Below are 20,099 nucleotides of genomic sequence, written 5' to 3' on the forward strand. Positions count from 1 at the left end.
AGGCTGGTCTTATACTTGCAATCCTCCATGCCTGGCTTATCATAAACTTTTGATTATTTTTTCTTTAGGCTATAGCTTAGAGCAATACCCAAACTCATTGATATGAGATCCTGCATTTGTAGTAAAAATTTTTGCTAAAAATTAAATTAGAAGATATAAATCAGGTGCTTGTTAAAATTTACCAATGTCTTTAATTTTGGAAATCATGTTTTGGATGCCTTAAGTGGCTTTTGTGAAATATGTCACACAAAGTAAGCCCTCAATAGATATTAATTAAATGACAGCTTTGGAGGGTTTAAAAACAAAGTAATTAAACAGAAGCAATAAAACAACTAAAACATATTGAGCACAAGAAAGTGAGCCGAACAGTTTGCACACATCTTCTCACAGAAGTATAGCAGTAGATACTAGTGTTATGCCCATTATCCAGATGAAACAGCTGAGACAGCTTTTCCAGGGTTCCACATCTAGTAAGTGGAAGTATATTTTAGATAGGAAATAAATTCAATACTGGATCCAAATTCTAACAGTCTTAAGGGAAATCTCTTGTGCTGTTTTGCCCTTTTTCTTTCTTTTTTTTTTTTTTTTTCAGGTCTGGGGATGGAACCCAGGGGCATTCGACCTCCGAGCTACATCCCCTACCCTATTTTTTATTCTTTATTTTGAAACCGGGTCTCACTGAGTTCAGAGGGCCTCACTAAGTAACTGAGGCTGTCGGTGAACTGCGATCCTCCAGTCTCAACCTCCCGAATGCTGGGATTACAAGCATGCACCACCACGCCTGGCTGTTTTGCCCTTTTTAAAAGAGCCTTTCAGCCCGGTGTGGTAGTACACGCAGTACACACCTGTAATCTCAGTATTTTGGAGGCTGAGACAGGAAGATCACAGTCCAGCCTCTGCATCTTAGTGAGACCCTGTTTCAAAATAAAAAATAAAAAGGGCTGGGGGTGTAGCTCCTAAGTAGAAAGCTCTTGGGCTTGATCCTCAGTGCCAGCAACAACAAAAAAATTCTTCTCTTCTTACCCCTAAGATCAGAATCATCTGCCTACTTATTTTGAGAGTATTTGAGAAATGGGGTATGTATCTGAGAGAGAGATTTGTGTCTCCTCTGTGGAAGCGATCATGCTCACGTGGAGGCGGGAAGTGCTACAATTGTGAGTCTCTGGGAGCTCCTCAAGCTAAGCCACTGATCTGCTCAGAGCAATTTCTCTCCCTCGTACTCCATAGGCTCTGATACTCTAGTGTCCTGCCCGGATCTGTGAGGCATGCTTCTATTGAAGACCTTAGACCCTCCACTCACCTGGGGAGGCAGAACCAGGTCGCCCTCCACACAGGACTGGCTGCTGGCTGAATCTGGAGGAGGAGGACAGAAAGCATTATAGGTGGCTTTCTGCAAAGTGTCTCCCTCTGCAAGACTGGTAATGGTGAGCTCAGACAGGCTAAGTTCCTCTGAGACTTGGCCTTGAAAATATGAAGAGGGGAAAGAGGAAGAATGTAGAGCAAAGCTGAGGTGTTAAGAGGGAAAGGAAGCCGGGCGTCATGGCACACACCTGGAATCCCAGTAACTGGGAGACTGAGACAGGAGGATCATAGGTTCAAGGCCAGCCTCAGCAACTTAGCAAGGACCTGAGCAACTTAGTGAGATCCTGTTTTAAACTAAAATAGGGCTGTGGGTGTATCTCAGAGGTAGAAGGCCCCTGGGTTCAATCCTCAGTACCATAAAAAAAAAAGAAGGAAGGTGGGAGACAGGAGAGAGAGAAAAACTGTATAGGACCACAATTGAGATATAAGGTACATAAAGCCCCTAGAGCTGGTTTTCTGTTCTTATGCATAATTAACTTTTTTAAAATTTAAGACTTTTTTTTTCCTTAAGGAAGTCACTGGTTTCTTCTTCTAACTGACCCTGTGCTTCATGTCTCCCTGTGGACATGCAACACAACATGAAAGCCATAGACCCCACTCTACGAGCATCTATTAACAATGATCTTGTGGTAACTGCGTCACACAGGCCTTGTCAAAAGGTGACAGAGGCCTGTGGTTTTTCCAGAGAGCTCCTGGTATATGTAAAAACTGTCATAACACTTCTGTACAATCCGGAGAGAAAGCTTCCTGATGAACCTTTTCTTCCTCAGTCTTGTCAGTGGATGTCTGTAGCCATCTAAACCTTGTCTAGAATTCATTTCAAAACTCAGTGCTTGAGGACCCAAGGGAACATGAAGGCAAATAAGCCTTTGGCTCCCATGCTGGCAGACCTTGTTATTGTTTTAGGAAGGAAAGGACAGGGACACAGGATAGAGAGTAAGGCAGAGGGTATGAGGTTGTACCAGGTATATATTACAGAAGGCCCTTGGCAGAGGCTGAACAGGTGTGCTGGGGGATGCCTGTCAAAGACAGAGGTAGGAAGAAATAGGAAATGCTTAGTACCTAATACATAAGGACATCCAGGAGAAAGCAACATCAAACTACTTACTTTACCTTTTTACACAAGGATCAGGTTCTCATCATAGTCTTAGGATGATAAATTTCATAACTCAAATCTCATAATATTGATGTCTGCTTCAGACTTTAGTTTGCACAACTTGGCATGGTGGTATATGCTTTTAATCACATACTTCTTACAATATAAAAAAGGACAATATTGTTATTAATTCACTTTGCAGATGGTAAAATAGAGACGAGAGCTATTAATTTTGGACAACACGAGGACAGGCCACTTTCAAATCCAGTGGTCATTTCCATTATCCTGCTTTGGAAGCAGACAGATAAAAGGCTTCCAGGATATTATCATCTCTGCCTGTGCCCATCCATGTGAATCCAAGATAGAAGGGGGGGGGACATCAAGTTTCTCAGGAATATAGAATCTTAATTTAATATAAATGAATATTTCTGCTGCAGTTCTTTTATATCCAGGACTTTTTAAGGATTCACCCACAGAAGACTTTATCCCTTCTTAGTGCCCAATGATATACATCACTTCCTATTTTGACACAAAAGATGAATATTTCATTTAGGCAGGCTGATTGCGAAGGGTAATGCACTATCTTGCATGCCCCAGTTTAAAAGGGATTTTTTATGCTTACTTAAAGTTAAAAATAGCTAGATTTTTACAGCAAAAGCTCAATACTGCACATCTAACATAAAAAGTTACCATATCGGGTGCCCAAGATTGCACTCTCTCACTTTCTCCTGTCTTTTATTTATCTGTTAGGCCTCAAAAATTCCTGATAAAAAACAAATAATTTTACTTTATGCTCATTAGTAATATCAGTAAATGTGTGGGAATTTTTGCCATAAGGAATAATGACAGCTAACATGTATGGGTCAATTCATACATGTTTATAGAACATTTGCATAAATATCACATACTAATCCTCATAATACCCTGAAGTAATGGTTATTTCCTTTGCATAAATGTTGCTGCTTAGAATCAGAAAGGTTAGATGGTTAGATAACTTTTTTAGTGTTTCCCAGGCAGCTATTGGCAGGTCTAGGACCAGAACCTGATCCCCTGAATAGTTCATTTAGTTTAATATTCCAGGATGATTTCTGCGTCAGTAGGAAAAATGAAACGTAACAATGAAACCCTATTCATTTGCTCATTCACTCATTCAACACACATTTTCTTTTTTTAATTTTTTATTGGTGCATTGTAGTCATACATCTTGATGGGGCAAAAGGTGATGGAGACATACATACACACATCACCCAATTAACCATTACTCAATCCCCATTCCCCACCCCATTCCCTCCCCAGCCCTCTTCCCATGCTTGGCTTAGTGATTGACTTTGATATGTTTGTTTAAGTACATCATGTACTTTAGAGAGTTTCCCTCTTCCCCCTTCCCATCCCCTCAGATGGGTCACCTTATTTGCTCCTCTACAGGATCTCCTTCTTCATCTAGAGTTCCTCCTGTTACCCATTTCTCCCTAGCGTTCGCATATTAGGGAAAGCATCCGATTTCTTCTTTTTTGTGACTGACTAATCTCACTTAGCATAATGTCCTCCAGTTCCATCTCAGCCATAAAGAAAAACACAATGACATCAACACACAGTTTCTAAGCCTTTATTATGTGATCTTTCCTAGGTACTGAGCTTACAGCAGAGGAAAAAATGGACAAGAATCCTATATTCCAGTCATGAATCCAGGTTATTTATATATATAATCTTATGTATGTATGTGAACACAATGCTAGAGAGTGATAAAATATTAAGGAGAAAAAGTGAGCACGGATGGAAGAGGGAAAATTCTGATTCACATGCACCAGAAAAATTTAAGGCTTGCTTATGGCTGCTTTGGCTTTATGGTTTTGTGGGGATTTTTGTATTTTTGGTTTTGTGGTTCTGAACTGGCTATATGGTTTTAATGGTAAAACTAAGCCATTTTTGGTGGCACTCACCTGTAATTCCAATACTTGGGAGACTAAGAAAGGAGGATTGCAGGGCTGAAGCCAGCCTCAGCAAAGTAGAGAACCTGTTTTCAATAAAAATTTAAAAAGTGCTGTGGTTGTAGGTCAGAGTTATAATGCCCTGGATTAAATCCCTAGTACAAATAAATAAATAAATTATCTACTTAATGCAAACAACCTAAAATTCCATTTTCATGAAAATGGATAAATACTGAGTGGTATATTTACAGAGTGAAATAATTTGTAACAGCAAAATTGAATGCTTTATAACTACAGGAGCTTCTTGATAAAAATATAACATTAAGTAAGGAAAATAGAAAGTCCTAAAAGACTTTACAGTACACACACACACACACACACACACACACACACACACACAAATATATATATATACATATATATACATATATATATAGTATGATATCATTTTCTTTTTTTATATGTATTACTCTGATTGTATTTTCTTTCCTTCTTTTTTTAAAGGTGAAACTATCATACATTTATTTATTTATTTTTCAGAAAAAAATCTATCCTAACATGAAATATGAACTCTAAATACCCAAAACAATCTCGAAAAAGAACAGCTAGAAGATGTACATTTTCTGATTTCAAACCTTATAAAGCTACAATAAGTGAAACAGTATAGTACTGCTATAAAAGCAGATATATAAACCAATGGAGTAAAATAGAAAGCCTAGAAATAAATTCTTCCATATATGGTCAAGTTATTTTTGACAAGAGTTCCAAGAACATTTGGTGAAGGAAATAATAATCTTTTAACTAAATATTGTTGAAAAATAATTACATGAAAAAGAATAACACTGGACCCTTACCTAACACCATATACAAATATTAACTCAAAATAGATAAAAGACCTAAATATAAATCTTAAGACTATAAACTTTTAGAAGAAAATCTGGGTCATAAAACTTCACAACATTTAAATTGGCAGTGATTTATTGGATATGATTTCAAAGGCACAGGCAACAAAAGGGTAAACAAACTTCCTAAAAAATAAAAAAAATATATTGTACATCCAAAGACTATGTAAACAGAGTTAAAAGTTACTGATAGAATGGAATAAAATATTTCCAAATGCTATATCTGAAGGTATATTAATATTCCAACTAGAAATCCTAAAAATTAACAACAATAAAGGCAAACAATACCATTTAGAGATAGGTAAAAGACTAAAATAAATAATGAATCTCCAAAGATAAACAATCTTAGTTGTCTGCTGGATGGAAAATCTTGTTTCTCTGGTTCTGGTGTGTATTACCTATTTCTTCTTTGTAGTTAATCTCTTTGAGTATTTTCTCTAGTGCTGGTTTTGAAGACATAAATTCCTTCAGTTTCTGTTTGTCATGGAAGCTTCTCGTTTCCCCATCTAATTTGATAGGTAGTTGTGCTGGGTAGGAAATTTTGGGCTGGAAGTTGTTTTCTTCCAGAGTTAGGAATATACGACCTTCTGGCTTTCATGACTTGGTTTGGGAAGTCTGGAGTGATTCTAATTGGTTTGCCTCTGAATGTCACTTGGTCCTTTGTTTTTGTTGCCTTTAAGATTCTCTGCTTGGCTTCCACATTGATCATTTTGACAATTATGTGGCATGGGGAACCTCTTCTCTGATCCTGTCTAAAAGGAGTTCTATAAGTTTCCTGGACCTGTGTATCGACCTCTTGCTCTATGCTTGGAAAATTTTCTGCTATTACTTCCTTGAAGAGATTATTGATCCCTTTGGTTTCACCTTTTTTCCTCCTCTATTCCGATTATTGTTAGGTTAGCTCTCTTAAAATGGGTCCATATTTCTTCAATGTCAGATTCCTGCTGTCTGATTTTTTTTCTCAATTAGAAATTATGCATTCGTTTTTGGAGTGATATTCTTCTAGGAGCGAGATTCTAGTCTCCATGTGGTCTAATCGATTGTTTATACTTTGAATTGAGGCCTTTACCTCAATTATTGCATCCTTTATGTCTTTTAGGCTCTCCCTAAATTCTTTTAGAAGGTCCTGTATTATTTCTACAGTTATATTCCTCATTTGATCTTCTGGAGATCTCTGAATTTCTTTGTTATCAGGTTCTGATAATATGGGGTTGTGGGCATTCATTGCTCTATTGTTGTTCCTCTTCCCTTGATTTCAGAATTTTGTGCCTTCCCTGGGTCACTACAACTTCACTTAGGGTGTTCTGTATCTCGAGTCTGTGGTAATCTCAGTCACCACTACTCCTTTACTGGGTTGTAATGCAAAGTCTCTGACTCAGGAAGTTAATCAAGGCTGCGCTAGACCGTGGGGGTGCTGGGCTGGGCATTTTCCCACGGGAAGCTGCGACTAGGGTGCGGTATCTCTGCCACCACTACTCCCTCACTGGGTTGGACTGCAAAATCTCAGACCCAGGGAGATTATTGAAGTCCCCGGGCGTGGAGTACAGGGATTTCTCCTTTAGGGACCACTATTTCACTCATGGTTATTGTGTGTGTTGATCAGGAGCTCTCGAGGGCGCTGTGAACTCGCTGTCACTGCTGGCAATATGGCGCTCCTCCACTCCCTCGGCTGTGAGGCTGGCATATTTCTTTTCTGGTTTTGACCTCTGTTCTGAGTCCCTGGAAGGCGTGATGAGCTTGACCACTGGGAGTTTTAGATGTTCTTTGCAGGAACTGCTGAATTACACCTGAATGATCCGCAGCTGCTCACTTCAGGTCCTTGTTTACCTTTCCTCTCTGGATCCTGGTGCCATGAGGGAAGATGGTGCCGGCACGGCCCCGCTGCTGCATTGCAGGCTTGATTTCTGGTCTCTGGTTGTTCTTCTAGTCTTTTTTTCCTCTGTCCATTGTGTTTACATTTTTTATTTCTCTGCTGATGGTGTTCTCTGGCTATGAAAAGCACTGATTATGCGGCAATAGAGATCGAGTTTTAGCAAGGCTCATAAATGCTGCTTTTCTCAGTCGCCATTTTCCCGGAAGTCCTGATATCATTTTCATAAAACCTAAAAAACAAGCCAAACTAAATAACATACTGTTCAGAGATACATAAATATCCATTCAAGCTATTTTTTTGTGTGGGTCTGGGGATGGTACCCAGAGGCATTCGACCTCCAAACTACACCCCCTTCCCTATTTTTAATCTTTATTTTGAAACAGGGTCTCACTAAGTTGCAGAGGGCCTCACTAAGTAGCTGAGGCTGTCTGCGAACCACGATCCTCCAGTCTCAGCCTCACGAATGCTGGGATTACAAGCATGTACCACCACGCCCAGCTTCAAGCTACTTTTTAAAGTTAAAAACACAAACTGTGAAAGCAGAGGGTTGGATTAGAGAGAAACACCAAGGACTGTTTCAATCATGTTGAAAATGTTCTAATGCTTAGGATGCATAGTGGCTCCTCAGATATTCATTTTATCGTTATGCTTCAAACTTTATAAAAAAATATTTGTCAAATATTCCATAATACAAATGAAAAACTGGTACAGAAAGAATAATGGAAACTTTGTCATCTAGATTGTTTATATCACAAAGTAACATTTTATGTTTGAGCAGCAGTGGTCCAAGGATATTTGTACAGTACACTGACATTTACAAAGGAAATACTCCTAAAACAAGATAAAGAATGACCAAACACCAGCTTTCTGGAGAGAGCTAAAGGGCCTTTTCTTCTGAAGAGGCCCTGAACCTGAGCCCTGTCACACCTGATGGTGGAGCAGTAGTAGTGGCACTGGCTCTTTGACTGGCACAAGTTTCATTAAAATGTGTAAAAGTGATGTGTTACATTAATCCTTCAAGAATTCTAAGAACTTCAATGGTCTTTCCTTAAACTACTTGAAATCTACAAGTATTAGAGGTTTACACGCATTTAAGTATACTCTTTAATGGATAGAGAATTCATTGCCATAGGAAATCAAATGAGGGTATAGGAAGAGTACTAAACTTGGTGCCAAAAGACTTCTGTTGAATGAGAGCTCTATCATTTACTTGCTACCTGCAGCTTAAGAAGTTATTTTATCTCTTTGATCTTTGGTTTAGTAATATGTAAGGTAGTGATGATAATAACCACCATGCAGCCAGGTGTGGTGGTGCACGCTTGTAATCCCAGCATTTGGGAGGCTGAGACAGGAGGATCACTGTTTGCAGACAGCCTCAGCTACTTAGTGAGGCCCTAAAAAAAAAGTAGGGTGTGGAGTGTAGCTCGGAGGGAGAATGCCCCTGAGTCCCATCTCCAGTACCAATAAATAAATAAATAAATAAATAAATAAATAAATAAATAAATAACCAACCACCATACAGAATTATGAAATGTAAGCCAGGTGTAGTGGTACATGCCTATAATCACAGAACTTGGAAGGCTGAGACAAGAGGGTCACAGGTTCGAGGTCAGTGCAAGGTAACTTAGCAAAATCCTATTTCAAAGGTTTCTTTTTTACCTTTTTTTTTTAACTAAAGACTGATCTCAGAGGCATTCTATTTCCTAGCTACGCCCCCAGCCTTATTTTATATTTTTTTTATTTTGAAATAGGGTCTCACTAAGTTGCTAAGGCTGGCTTTGAAACCGAATCCCCCTGTCTCAGCCTCCCAAGTAATCAAAATATAAAATAGAAAGGGCCAAGGGTATGATTCAGTGGTAGAATGCCTCCTGGGTTCAATCCCTGGTACCACACACACAAAAAAAAGAAATGTAATGTGTGGCAAAAGTCATGTTAAACTGATAATAAAAATATCCTTGGAGCCTCTATACAAAATAATTGTACTAACCGATTATCCATTTAATAAACATGTGTCGAGCACCTTTTCACTGAGTCAGTGACACATTCTGGATGCTATGGAGCATTCTAGGATACAAAGTGTCTGGTTCTGGCCCTTCAGAAACTGAGGGATTTCTTTATTTTTGCTAACATACATGAATAACTACAATATGAACCTGTGTGTGATAACTCCCATCGGTTTAATGCAGAAAAAGAAAAAGGCTACAGGGCTGGGATAGACCAGTTCTAACTACAGTGATAAGAAAATGCTTTCTGAAGAAGATGACTTTGGGCCAGTATTGTTAAGATGGGAAAGTTTCAGAACGAGAAAGATGGTGTTCCAAGCGGAGGAAAAAGCATGAGCAAGGGATCAGAAACAAAAGCACACTTGTATCATCATGATTGCGACTTTAATATTTGCCTCTATGTGGGCACCCAGGTTTGCACGAAGACACTTTAGCTGGGTTTCCCCTTGGAAGTCCACTAACCCCATATACTATGAGATCATTGATGGCCAAGATTATGTCTTCCAGAGCCTAAGACTGTACTAGGTCCACATGAGGACTCAGCAAATGAGTTACTGGCATTTTGTTTGTTTGTTTGATGAATCAGTCATTTTACTTATTTTATTAATCTTTTATTGGGGCGTTATAATTGTTTAATAGTGAGATTAATAGTGACACATTCATATATTGCATAATATTGTTTAGTCTGTTTCCTTCCCCAGATGCCCCCTTTTCCTCTCCTTCCCCTTCCCCCAACCTTCTCCCACTACTATCCTGGTTGCTCTCCTCATTTTCACGCACTCTCTTTCCTTTCCTACTTTCTCTCTAACTTCTACATAAGAGAGAAAATGCAACTCCTGATTTTCTGAATCTAGCTGATCTCATCTAGAAAGATGTTCTCTATATATTTTGTCTGCAAATGACACAATTTTGTTCTTTGTGGCTGAGTAAAACTTCATTGTGTATATAAACCAGATTTTCCTTAATCATGTCTGCCTGTTGGTAGACAAGTAGGTTGGTTCCATATATTGTGCTATAAACTTGGGTATGCATTTATCACTAGAGTATTTTTACTTTAATTCGTTTGGAAAGATACCAAGTAGTAGTATAGCTAGGTCATATGGTGGTCCCATGGTATTGTAAATTAGTACAACCACTTTGGAAATCAGTTTGGCGTATGGCGATTTCTCAAAAGACTAAGAATGCAATTTCCCTCCCCTCTGGTACTGGGAATTGAAGCATTCTACCTCCAGGATACCCTGGGAGATTATCTCCTACCCCCTGCCCTTTTTATTTTTTGTTTTGAAACAGGGTCACACTAGGTTGCTGAGAGTCTTGCTACTTGCTGAGGCTGTCATCAAATCTGTAATCCTTCTGTCTCAGCCTCCCAAATCCTAGGATTACAGGCATGTGCCACCACACTTGGCTGCTGGTATATTCTTAAGAGAAATTTTATGTGTGTTTTCCAGATAAGCAAGCAGAGAATGAAAAAAAAAGTATCTGCATAGAAAAGTACTCTAAATTAATTAAAATTTTTGGTATATAAGATCCATTGTGATTTTATTTATAAACTGCCATTTTCCCATGAGTCCTGTGTTTTATATTTTTCAAAGTAAGAGAATCATTAATTTACATTGGAAAAAACACAGTACACACACACACACACACACACACACACACACACACACACACACAAACACCAAGAAAGGAAAAGCAAAACTTTCTCTTGAAAGTTTCTGTGTGACTTATGTTCTGTTGTCAGTAATGATGAAAACAAAACAAAAACACTTTGAAATAAAGCTTTGCATGAGATTTTAAAGATTATTTCTTTTTCATAAAAAGAACTTTAACTTGAACTCAAAGACACTCAAGCAACACACCCATTATCAATTGAAGTATTTTCAGTTTATTTTGAAAATACTTTTTAAAATATAATTCAGTATAAATATTTGAAAATACTTTTTCAAAATATATTTCAGTATATTTTGCCATACACTGAAATCTATGGCAAAATCTTTCTCTTGGTTTTGAACTCTTCTTTTTATAACTTTATTTCATTATTATCAGAGAGTCTTTGATCTGTTTCCTGTTCTTCATGCACGATAGTTAAAAGAGTGAATCATAGTATTAAACCCAGAATATATGGTTTGAATTAGAGGGTATAGGAAGCCATTTGCAGGAAAAATATTCCAACATACTCTATGTGTAAATTATTATCAAATGTATTCCCAGCGAATCTTTTTCTACTCTTTTGGTTCTATGAAACAGCAGGAAAAAACATATTGCCAATAGAAATATTTTTATAATTTTGTTTTTATTCCCTTTGAGATAAATCTCGGAGTACAAGTTTTTGAGAAAACATCCAGTAATAAAGAACTATTTACATTATATATTCTAACGATTATTTTATGCTCTGACTGTGCAAAAGAAGATAAAACCCACATATTAGAGAGCTGCTATTTATATTTCTGTAAAGAAAGAAATGCCAAGCAATTGTTTAATATTACTTGAGGGAAGTTTTCTCACCTAAGGTTTTAAAAAATATTCTTATTTATATAAGAACACCAAGTATGATCAATTTTGTTTCCTTTTCATTAAATAGAAGTAGGTAATTTGTCTTCATTGCATTTGAGAGATGTTTGCCTTTTTGCTTTTGGCAACATATGAAATTGTCCTGAAGATGACAGTAATAGGTAGGAAAAAGATGTCCCTTTGAATTTACACCACACATTCGATTTGAGAAAAAATGCTCTTGAAATGGGCTCCAAATTGGTTTTTTACTTTCTCAAAGCAATCTTCAGTGTCCAGGCAGAGTAGACAACTGGAAAATTATTCAATAATTTGAACTCTAAATAGTTTACCTGGATAATTCAAAGAAAAAATACTTCATTTACTCACTCCTTCATTCGTTTATTCAACAAATATATTTGAAGCTGTTGGGTGCCCGGCCTATATTCAGCCCTGCGGTGAACAATATAATCACAATCCTGCCCATTAGATGTTAAATGATCCTTTTAGGACTTCTATTCTTCCCAATCATACACAAATCATATTCTGTGCAAGAATGGAAATCAAGAGTCAATAAAACCATGCAAAATAATGATAACAATAGCAATTCTATATGGAGCACTTGTACTTTATGTTATAAAATCACTCTTGTCATTACATTAGTCAAAAGAACATTTGCCTGAAATCTTATTGCTTCTAAAACAGGTTTACAAGGACAATAAAGCTGATTATTAAATCATTAAATGATTATCAATATACTTCATACATTTTCCAGTAGTATAGGTTTAAGTCTTCAACAATAACCTTATAGAATATTTTATCACATGAAGGACCCTTCCTAATCAGGCAGCTGTGCGTAGGGAAAGGCATGAGAAGCTGAATGAAACACCCAAATGCTTTTTCTTTATTAATAGCATACTTGTCCCTCAGTATCCTCATGGATTGGTTCCAGGACCACTGAAGATTCCAAAACTCTCATGCTCAAGTTCCTCATATAAAATAATGTAGTATTTGCATACAACCTATGCACATTCTTCATCTCTTCAGTACTTACAATGCCTAATATGATGCAAATGTTATGCAAATCATTGCTGTACTATATTGTTTAAATAATAACAAGGACCCAAGGTCTGCACATGTTCAATACAAATATGAAGTTTTAAAAAATATTTTTAGTTAAGTCTTTAAGTTCTTTGTATATTCCAGATATTAGTCCTCTATCAGAGGGATAACTGGCAAAGATTTTCTTTCATTCTGTAGACTTTCTCTTTAGATTTTTGATGGTTTCCTTTGATGAGTAGAAACTTTTTGTTTAATACCATTCCACTTGTTAATTCTTGTTTTAATTTTCTGAGCTATGGGATCTTGTTGAGGAATTGTCTACCTGTTTCTGTTGGACCTATGCCTTCCTCTCGTAGCTTTATAGTTTCTTATCTAGTTTCCAGGTCTTTGATCCATTTCATGTTGAATCCTGTGCAGAGTGAGAGATAAGGATTTAGTTCCATTTTTCTACAACTAGATAACCAGTTTTCTACTATGCCACTACTGGATATCTTTCAAAAGGGGTTTAAGCCAGGCGTGGTGGTGCACGCTTGTAATCCCCACACTTGGGAGGCAGAGACAGGAGGATCGCACAGGTTTGAAGCCAGCTGCACTGGCTTAAGAGACCCTGTTTCCAAATAAAAATATGAAAAATAGGTCTGGGAGTGTAGCCTGGAGGTAGAAGGGCTTCCAGGAACCCCAGTACCACCAAAAGAGGGGGGGTTAAATAAGTAAACTATAGTAATATATGCATATCCATGTTCACAGCAGCACAATTCACAATAGCCAAATTCCAGAACCAACCTAGATGCCCCTCAATAAATGAATAGATTACAAAACTATGGGATATCCACACAGTGGAATTCTACTCAGCAATAAAGAAAGACAAAATTGTGTCATTTGCAGAAAAATGAAAGGAGAACATTAAGTGAAATTGCCAGTCACAGAAAGTAATGAGTCCTATGTTTTCTCTAATATGCACATGCTAGGGAGTAATTGGGTACCAGAGGGACCCAGATAATGAAGAAAAAACTTCAGTGGAGCCAGGAAGGAGGTTTAAGGGAAGAGGAAGGGGAAGAATGGGAATTATTGAAGGAATTACTACCATAGCCTTTGTGTACATATGTGAACTATGTCAATCTCAGTACTCTGTATGGGGAAGAGGGGAGGGGAGGGGAGAAAGATGGGGAGGGGCCACAATGCTGTGTGCATGTATGTCACTGTTGATATGATTTATATTATGATGTGAGACTATAATGAACCAATAAAAGCATATTAAAAATATTTTCAATCTGTAGTTGGCTGGATCCATGGATACAGAACCCATGAATATGGGAGTTGACTGTATAAACATAATTTAAGAGAGTTCACCATATACAGAACAAGATTTGGAGAACCTATGTAACATGTGTTTCTCCTATCACTAAAGTTTTAGTGTGTGGTAAAATTTTATTTGTTGGTACTCAGTTGTGGGGAGCCATTAAGGTTTTCCCCTAAAATACTTCTGGCTGTCCTTTGCCCAGAGTCAATAAGGTTTGGGGTCATGGAAAGTTCAAGGTCTGAGAGAAGCTCAGACCTGATTGACCTCACCATTATGTGCACAAGTGGTGATGGCACGAGGGATTGATTGACCTGAAACTGTATAAATAGGGGAGAGTGATAAACCCGGGATCGGTCAGTAGAGATATAGACCTGGGATTGTAGTGGTGATCGTTCCATGCTAGAATTAAATATTCTTTTAATCAAATTCTTAAGAGTTTAATTCTCCATCCTCATGCCTCTCTTCAGAACCCGTACTTTTACCAGCTGGCTCCGACACTCAGTGCAATCCTGATCTTCCCTGCTTCACTTCAAATATAAAAGGCTGGCCTGAGCTTTTCTCTTATGTGGTCAAAGATCCCATTTTGTACCCACTGTCTGGTGACGGTAAGAAAGGGCTACTGCTCCAGTTCTTTGAGGCTGCCTTTGACAGTCCAAACAAGAGAGTCTTAATAATGGGAAGGCCCTCATTATCTTTGCCCCACTCTGACAGCTATCCACTTCCACCATTAGAAACATAAAAATAGCATTTCCATATGCCTTAAAGACTTGATTTAAGAAGTAGAATTAATGCTGGTTCCTAGTGAAACATTCACAGCTCTCCTGATTGTGAGAACAGATGAACTAGAGAATGCTAAGTGCTTAGAATAAACAACTGGGTAACACTTGGCTTATACTTCTTCAGTAATTGTTTTTTCAGGAATATCTGATGTCTAATGGCCAGAATATTCTCAACACATATGGCATCCCCTTCCTCTTTTTGCACTGAGGATTGAACTTAGAACCTCCCACATGTTAAGCAACTGTTTTATACCATTGATTTTCAACCCAGTCCCTGACTATATTATAAGTAGACCATCAACAGTGGGATTTTTTATTATATCCTTAACACTTGTAAAATAATAAAGGTAATTGCCATAGATTTAGATGTGAGAAAGAAATCATTGGGCTAGTATGCTTCTAATAATGGTATCCAGGGTACATAACTGTAGTATAATGCCTGTCCCAATGTCAGATGTTATTGTTGAACAGTGTGATTCAAAATAAGATCAGTGGAGCTGGGTGTGGTGGCACATGCTTGTAATCCCAGTACTTGGGAGGTTGAGACAGAGGATCTGGGTCCGTGGCCAGCCTCAGCTACTTAATGAAGCCCTCGGCAACTTAATGAGACCCTGTTTCAAAATAAAGAATAAAAAATAAAGCTGGGGGTATAGCTCAGAGGTAGAATGCTTCTGGTTTCATTCCCAGCAACACAAAAAATTAAAATTAAAATAAAAAATAAGAGCAGTGGGGCTGCAGGTATACTTCAGTGGGAGAATGTTTGCATTACATGTGTGAGGCCCTAGGTTCAACTCCTAGCAATGGAATAACAACAACAATAATCAGAGGACAGGATTATTTCTTTCAGTTCAAGCTGGACAAATCTAATTTCAGTCGATTGTCTTAAGCAATTTTTTGGGGGTGGTACTGGGGATGGAACCCAAGGGCTTTTCTACCTCTGAGCTATACTTCCAGACCTATTTTATATTTTTATTTGAAAACAGAGTTTCACTAAATTGTTAAGAGCCTCACTAAGTAACTGAGGCTGGCTTCGAACCTGTGCTATCCTCCTGTCTCAGCCTCCCAAGCGCTGGGATTACAAGCGTGCACCACCATGCCTGGCTTAAGTAAAATTTTTACATAAAAGAAACATTTATAGCCAGGCGTGGTGGTGCACGCTTGTAATCCCCGTGCTTGGGAGGTGGAAACAGGAGGATCGCGCAGGTTCATAGTCAGCCTCGCTGGCTTAAGAGACCCTGTTTCCAAATATAAAAAACTATAAAATAGGTCTGGGAGTGTAGCCTGGAGGTAGAAGGACTTCCAGGAACCCCAGTACCACTAAAAGAAAGAAAGGAAGGAAGGAAGGAAGGAAGGAAGGAAGGAAGGAAGGAAGGAAGAAAGACTGACTTATAAACTGTTGACTCTTATTTCAAATAACAATATTAATAGTATAATAATTATAGTAATCACAGGTAATCACAATATCATTTAATCACCACAGCAGCCTGATTAAAGGAAGCACTCTGATTATGTTCATTTCACATATAAGGAATCTGAGATGCAGATAAGTTATTTTTCCCAAAGTTATGCAGCAAGTATGTCATGGATTCAACTTTCATTATGCAATAGAACACACAGAAGAGCAAAATATTCTGGAACTACTGTAGTACATATTATAATTGAAAAAGGCAGGATTAAAAAATAAATTTAAAAGAGCTTATAGTCCCCGAAAGTGAGCAAAAAACAAAATGCAGCATTTCTTAATATTGAATACTGATTCTTTATAGGAGAGACTAACAACAGGATCTGTGATTAAATAGGTTACAAAATACTGGATTAAGCCAGGTGAGAGCATTTCTGGCTGGAGTGTGCATCAGGTTCTTAGCTTTGCTGATATGCACTATATGTCCCTGAAATGGAGATGTGAAAAGGAAATGTGATTTAGCCAAAAGCACTTTTCTGTTTATGGGGCATGTCTGAAGAGGTGAGCTAAAGCCTTTCAACACAGCTCTAAGAAAAATTGATCTAATGGAACACATAGAGAAATAAAGCTAAGTAAGGAGAAGGGTAGCAGAAGCCAAGTAGACAACCTTTCTGGAAAGCCAGTGAGAAATTTGACTCACAGTAAATGTGACAGATGGCCTGTCAATTTATAACAGGTATCACTGAATATTTTATATTATATTATATTATTATAGCATATCATACACTATAACTACAGGAAGTTCTATAGGAAGCTGGGGGGTCAGAAATCACTTTTTATTGTTGGTTATGATAGCAGAGGATCACAGTGAGCTATTTGTCCCAGTTCAGTAAGATAATGGCAGGAGCCTGAGTGGCAGCCTGGAGGGCAGCAGCTGGCACCTCTCATGCTGAAGGGGACAGGGCAGCAACACAGAGGAAGGCAAAGGCCTGGCCACTGTCACACTAACACAGCTTGTGATCGTGGAGAATCCACGGGACCAACATCAAAAAGGGAGAGGAAAGGCTGGCAGATGCCAAATGGCGACTTTGCTGGCTGATGCTGGTGGACCCATAACAGGAATGGTGAGGGGCTCTAATGTGAGTCCATACAATCCCTGTAGGACTTCTGGAACTAGTTGAGAGAATTCGAATGCAGCTGGAGTCTCTTTAATTCTTCATCATAGAAATTGAGCCAGAAAAATAGCAACAAGTGCAGCTATGATTTATTAAATGCTTAACCAGGTACTATGCTAATGCACTATGCTAATGATTTCATATTATTTAATCCTAAAATAGCCTGATGATGTAGATAGTATTATTAGTCTCACTGTACAGCTGAAGAAACCATGGCATGGACAGTTCAGTGTTCTTGAACCAAGTCAAAGAACTAGGCGGCAAGGAATAAATAACCTAAGTTTTCAAGTGTAATCTAGCTTCTGTAAGTAATACACCTACTCAAGCCAAACTCTGTATCCTGGTTCAAAGTAATCCGGCTCCAGCTTCTCTCTATTCTGGGTATCTCTTGTTGAGAAAGACGTTTAGTGGCTTAAGTTGTATTTCACGACTGTGATTCTGGAGACTCTGAGCAAGGCTTGCTAGACAGGTCATCTGTCTCATGAGGCACATACTGGAGTCACTCGATGGTATCTAGCTGGCAGTTGAGGTGGTCCAAGGTGGCTGGCACCTCGGCAGGGACAGCTGGAAGGCTGGGCTCATCCGAACCCTGCTCTTTGCATGTGCTCCTCTCCATATGACCTCTCCAGCAGGTGCTCAGCCTTCTTTCATGCTAGTCCAGGACCACAGAAGACCAAAACAGGAGCTTCTGGTCATCTTAAAGGCTAGGCTCCGGATTGGTATGCCATACTGTAATGGTCATAGCAGTCAGAGGCCAGCCTGGATTCAACAAGAGAGGAAACAGGATGGCATTTCCAAGGGTAGCCACACTCTCCAGCCTCCTCCCTGACTCCTCCCCACCCACTCACACATGGACTTTCTTTGTGATCTTCAAAGAAGCCAAGACTATTCCTTTCAGGACTTTGTGTGTGCCTGTGCCAGGCGTGTTCTTATTCTAGCTGGCTCTTCCTGTCATTCATATCTCAGCTTAAATACCACTTGTTGGTAGAAGGCACACCATCTTGTGACTGCCTTGTCTAGTCATCAACCTAGCTCCCTAATTTGTTTCTGTAGCATCGTCGCCATCCCTGTCAGAGGAGCTCTCTGCTTTCTTCGGGGGGCGGGGGTTGGGGTCTTTTTCTTTCCATTGGAATGTAATAGCTGGAGGAGAGGGGCCTGGTCTGTCCAGCTCACCCCCTCACTCATGGCACTTAGGACCATGCCTGGCACAAAATCAGTCCTCCGTAAACATCTGTCAAATGAAAATATGAACTGGCAAATTGGGATGCAAAACTAAATCTCACTGACTCCAGAACTAAAACCAAACTGTTCTCGTAACCCTTCATATTCCAGGTAGCTATGGTCAATCTAGGCCCTCTGGAAAAGATACTATATAAAGAAGATGGCTCATGGACACTATTAAGAAGGGATTAGCCACTAAGGAAGTCGCAGCCATGACAAATTGCACTGAAAATTCAAAGAGAATATTCCATGCCTACCAAGCCCAACACATCTTTGTCTGGTTTCTTTTCAGCCATTGTTGCCTTGGCTCTTGGAAAAGAAAGCGCATCAGGCAATGCTTTGCCTCAAGGTTGTTTGCAGCCTGGGTCTTGCTTCTGGCTAGGGCCCTCCACACTGGGCTTTGCCAGGGGCCACACCAGTCAGTGTTGCCCCGTCCTATCTGGAACGGGGCCATGGCCATGTTTGTACTGAGGCTTTAGGGAAACATGGTTTATAAACGCTGCTTCCTCTGAGTCACTGCACAGACTTGTCCCTTCAGTACAAACATTCCATTTGGTTTTATAACTGGGGGAAAGAGGGGGTGGAAGCCAAGGCTAACTGGATCAGGTTTGAAAGGAAAGGGGAAGTGAGAAAATTTAAATAGACTTTTCTATATTAGTGAGACCCACAAAGGAACCCTTATCTGGGTTTCAGTTGTATACACAAAGTTTCATCTTTGTTTATTTACTTGCCTTAATAAGAAAAGAAAAAGTTCACAGGGTAATTTTTTCCCCTCAAGTTTCCATAAAAATGCTGGAAATGTGGCAACGGTCTTACAAAAACAGTTTAAGAACAATTAAAGCACATATGACCACTTTTAAAATGTCCTTTATAAATGTCCTTTATTAAATAAAAAGGAATTTTGCTTCTAATTTCCAGGCATTGTTGATCATGGGATCTTTTAAATACCTACTTATTAGCGTTTATCACTACTGTAAGTTTTCTGTAAATTATACATTCCAAATCAAAATAATTAACTCTCCATTTTCTCCCTTTTAAATACATCATTGGACCTCATGACTTAGTGCCAGGTTTCTCATCTGTAAAAATTTGTCTTATAACAATGATATTTGCTGATAAATAACTCCTAAATTTAAAATTCTACTGATTTTTCTGTGTTAATTTTTATATCCTATAACTTTACGAAATGTATCAGTTCAATAGTCTTTTGGTAGAGTCTCTAGGTTTTTCCTATATATAATATCACATCATCTGCCGACAGGGATAATTGGACTTATTCTTTTCCTATTTGTGTGTCTCTTATTTCTCTCTCTTATCTAAGTGCTGTGGCTAAAGCATCCAGTACTATACTGAATAAGAGCAGTGAGACGGACACCTTTGCCTTATTCCAGATCAGAGGAAACAGTTTCAAGTTTTTCCTTTTCCTCCTAATATACTCTTTACCTTGGCCTGAATTGTTTCAGGAATCTCCATATTGATAAGCTTATATGTTGACAGTAGCAAATAAGA

This window comes from Muscardinus avellanarius, assembly GCF_963383645.1.
Source record: "Muscardinus avellanarius genome assembly, chromosome: 1".
NCBI lineage: Eukaryota > Metazoa > Chordata > Mammalia > Rodentia > Gliridae > Muscardinus > Muscardinus avellanarius.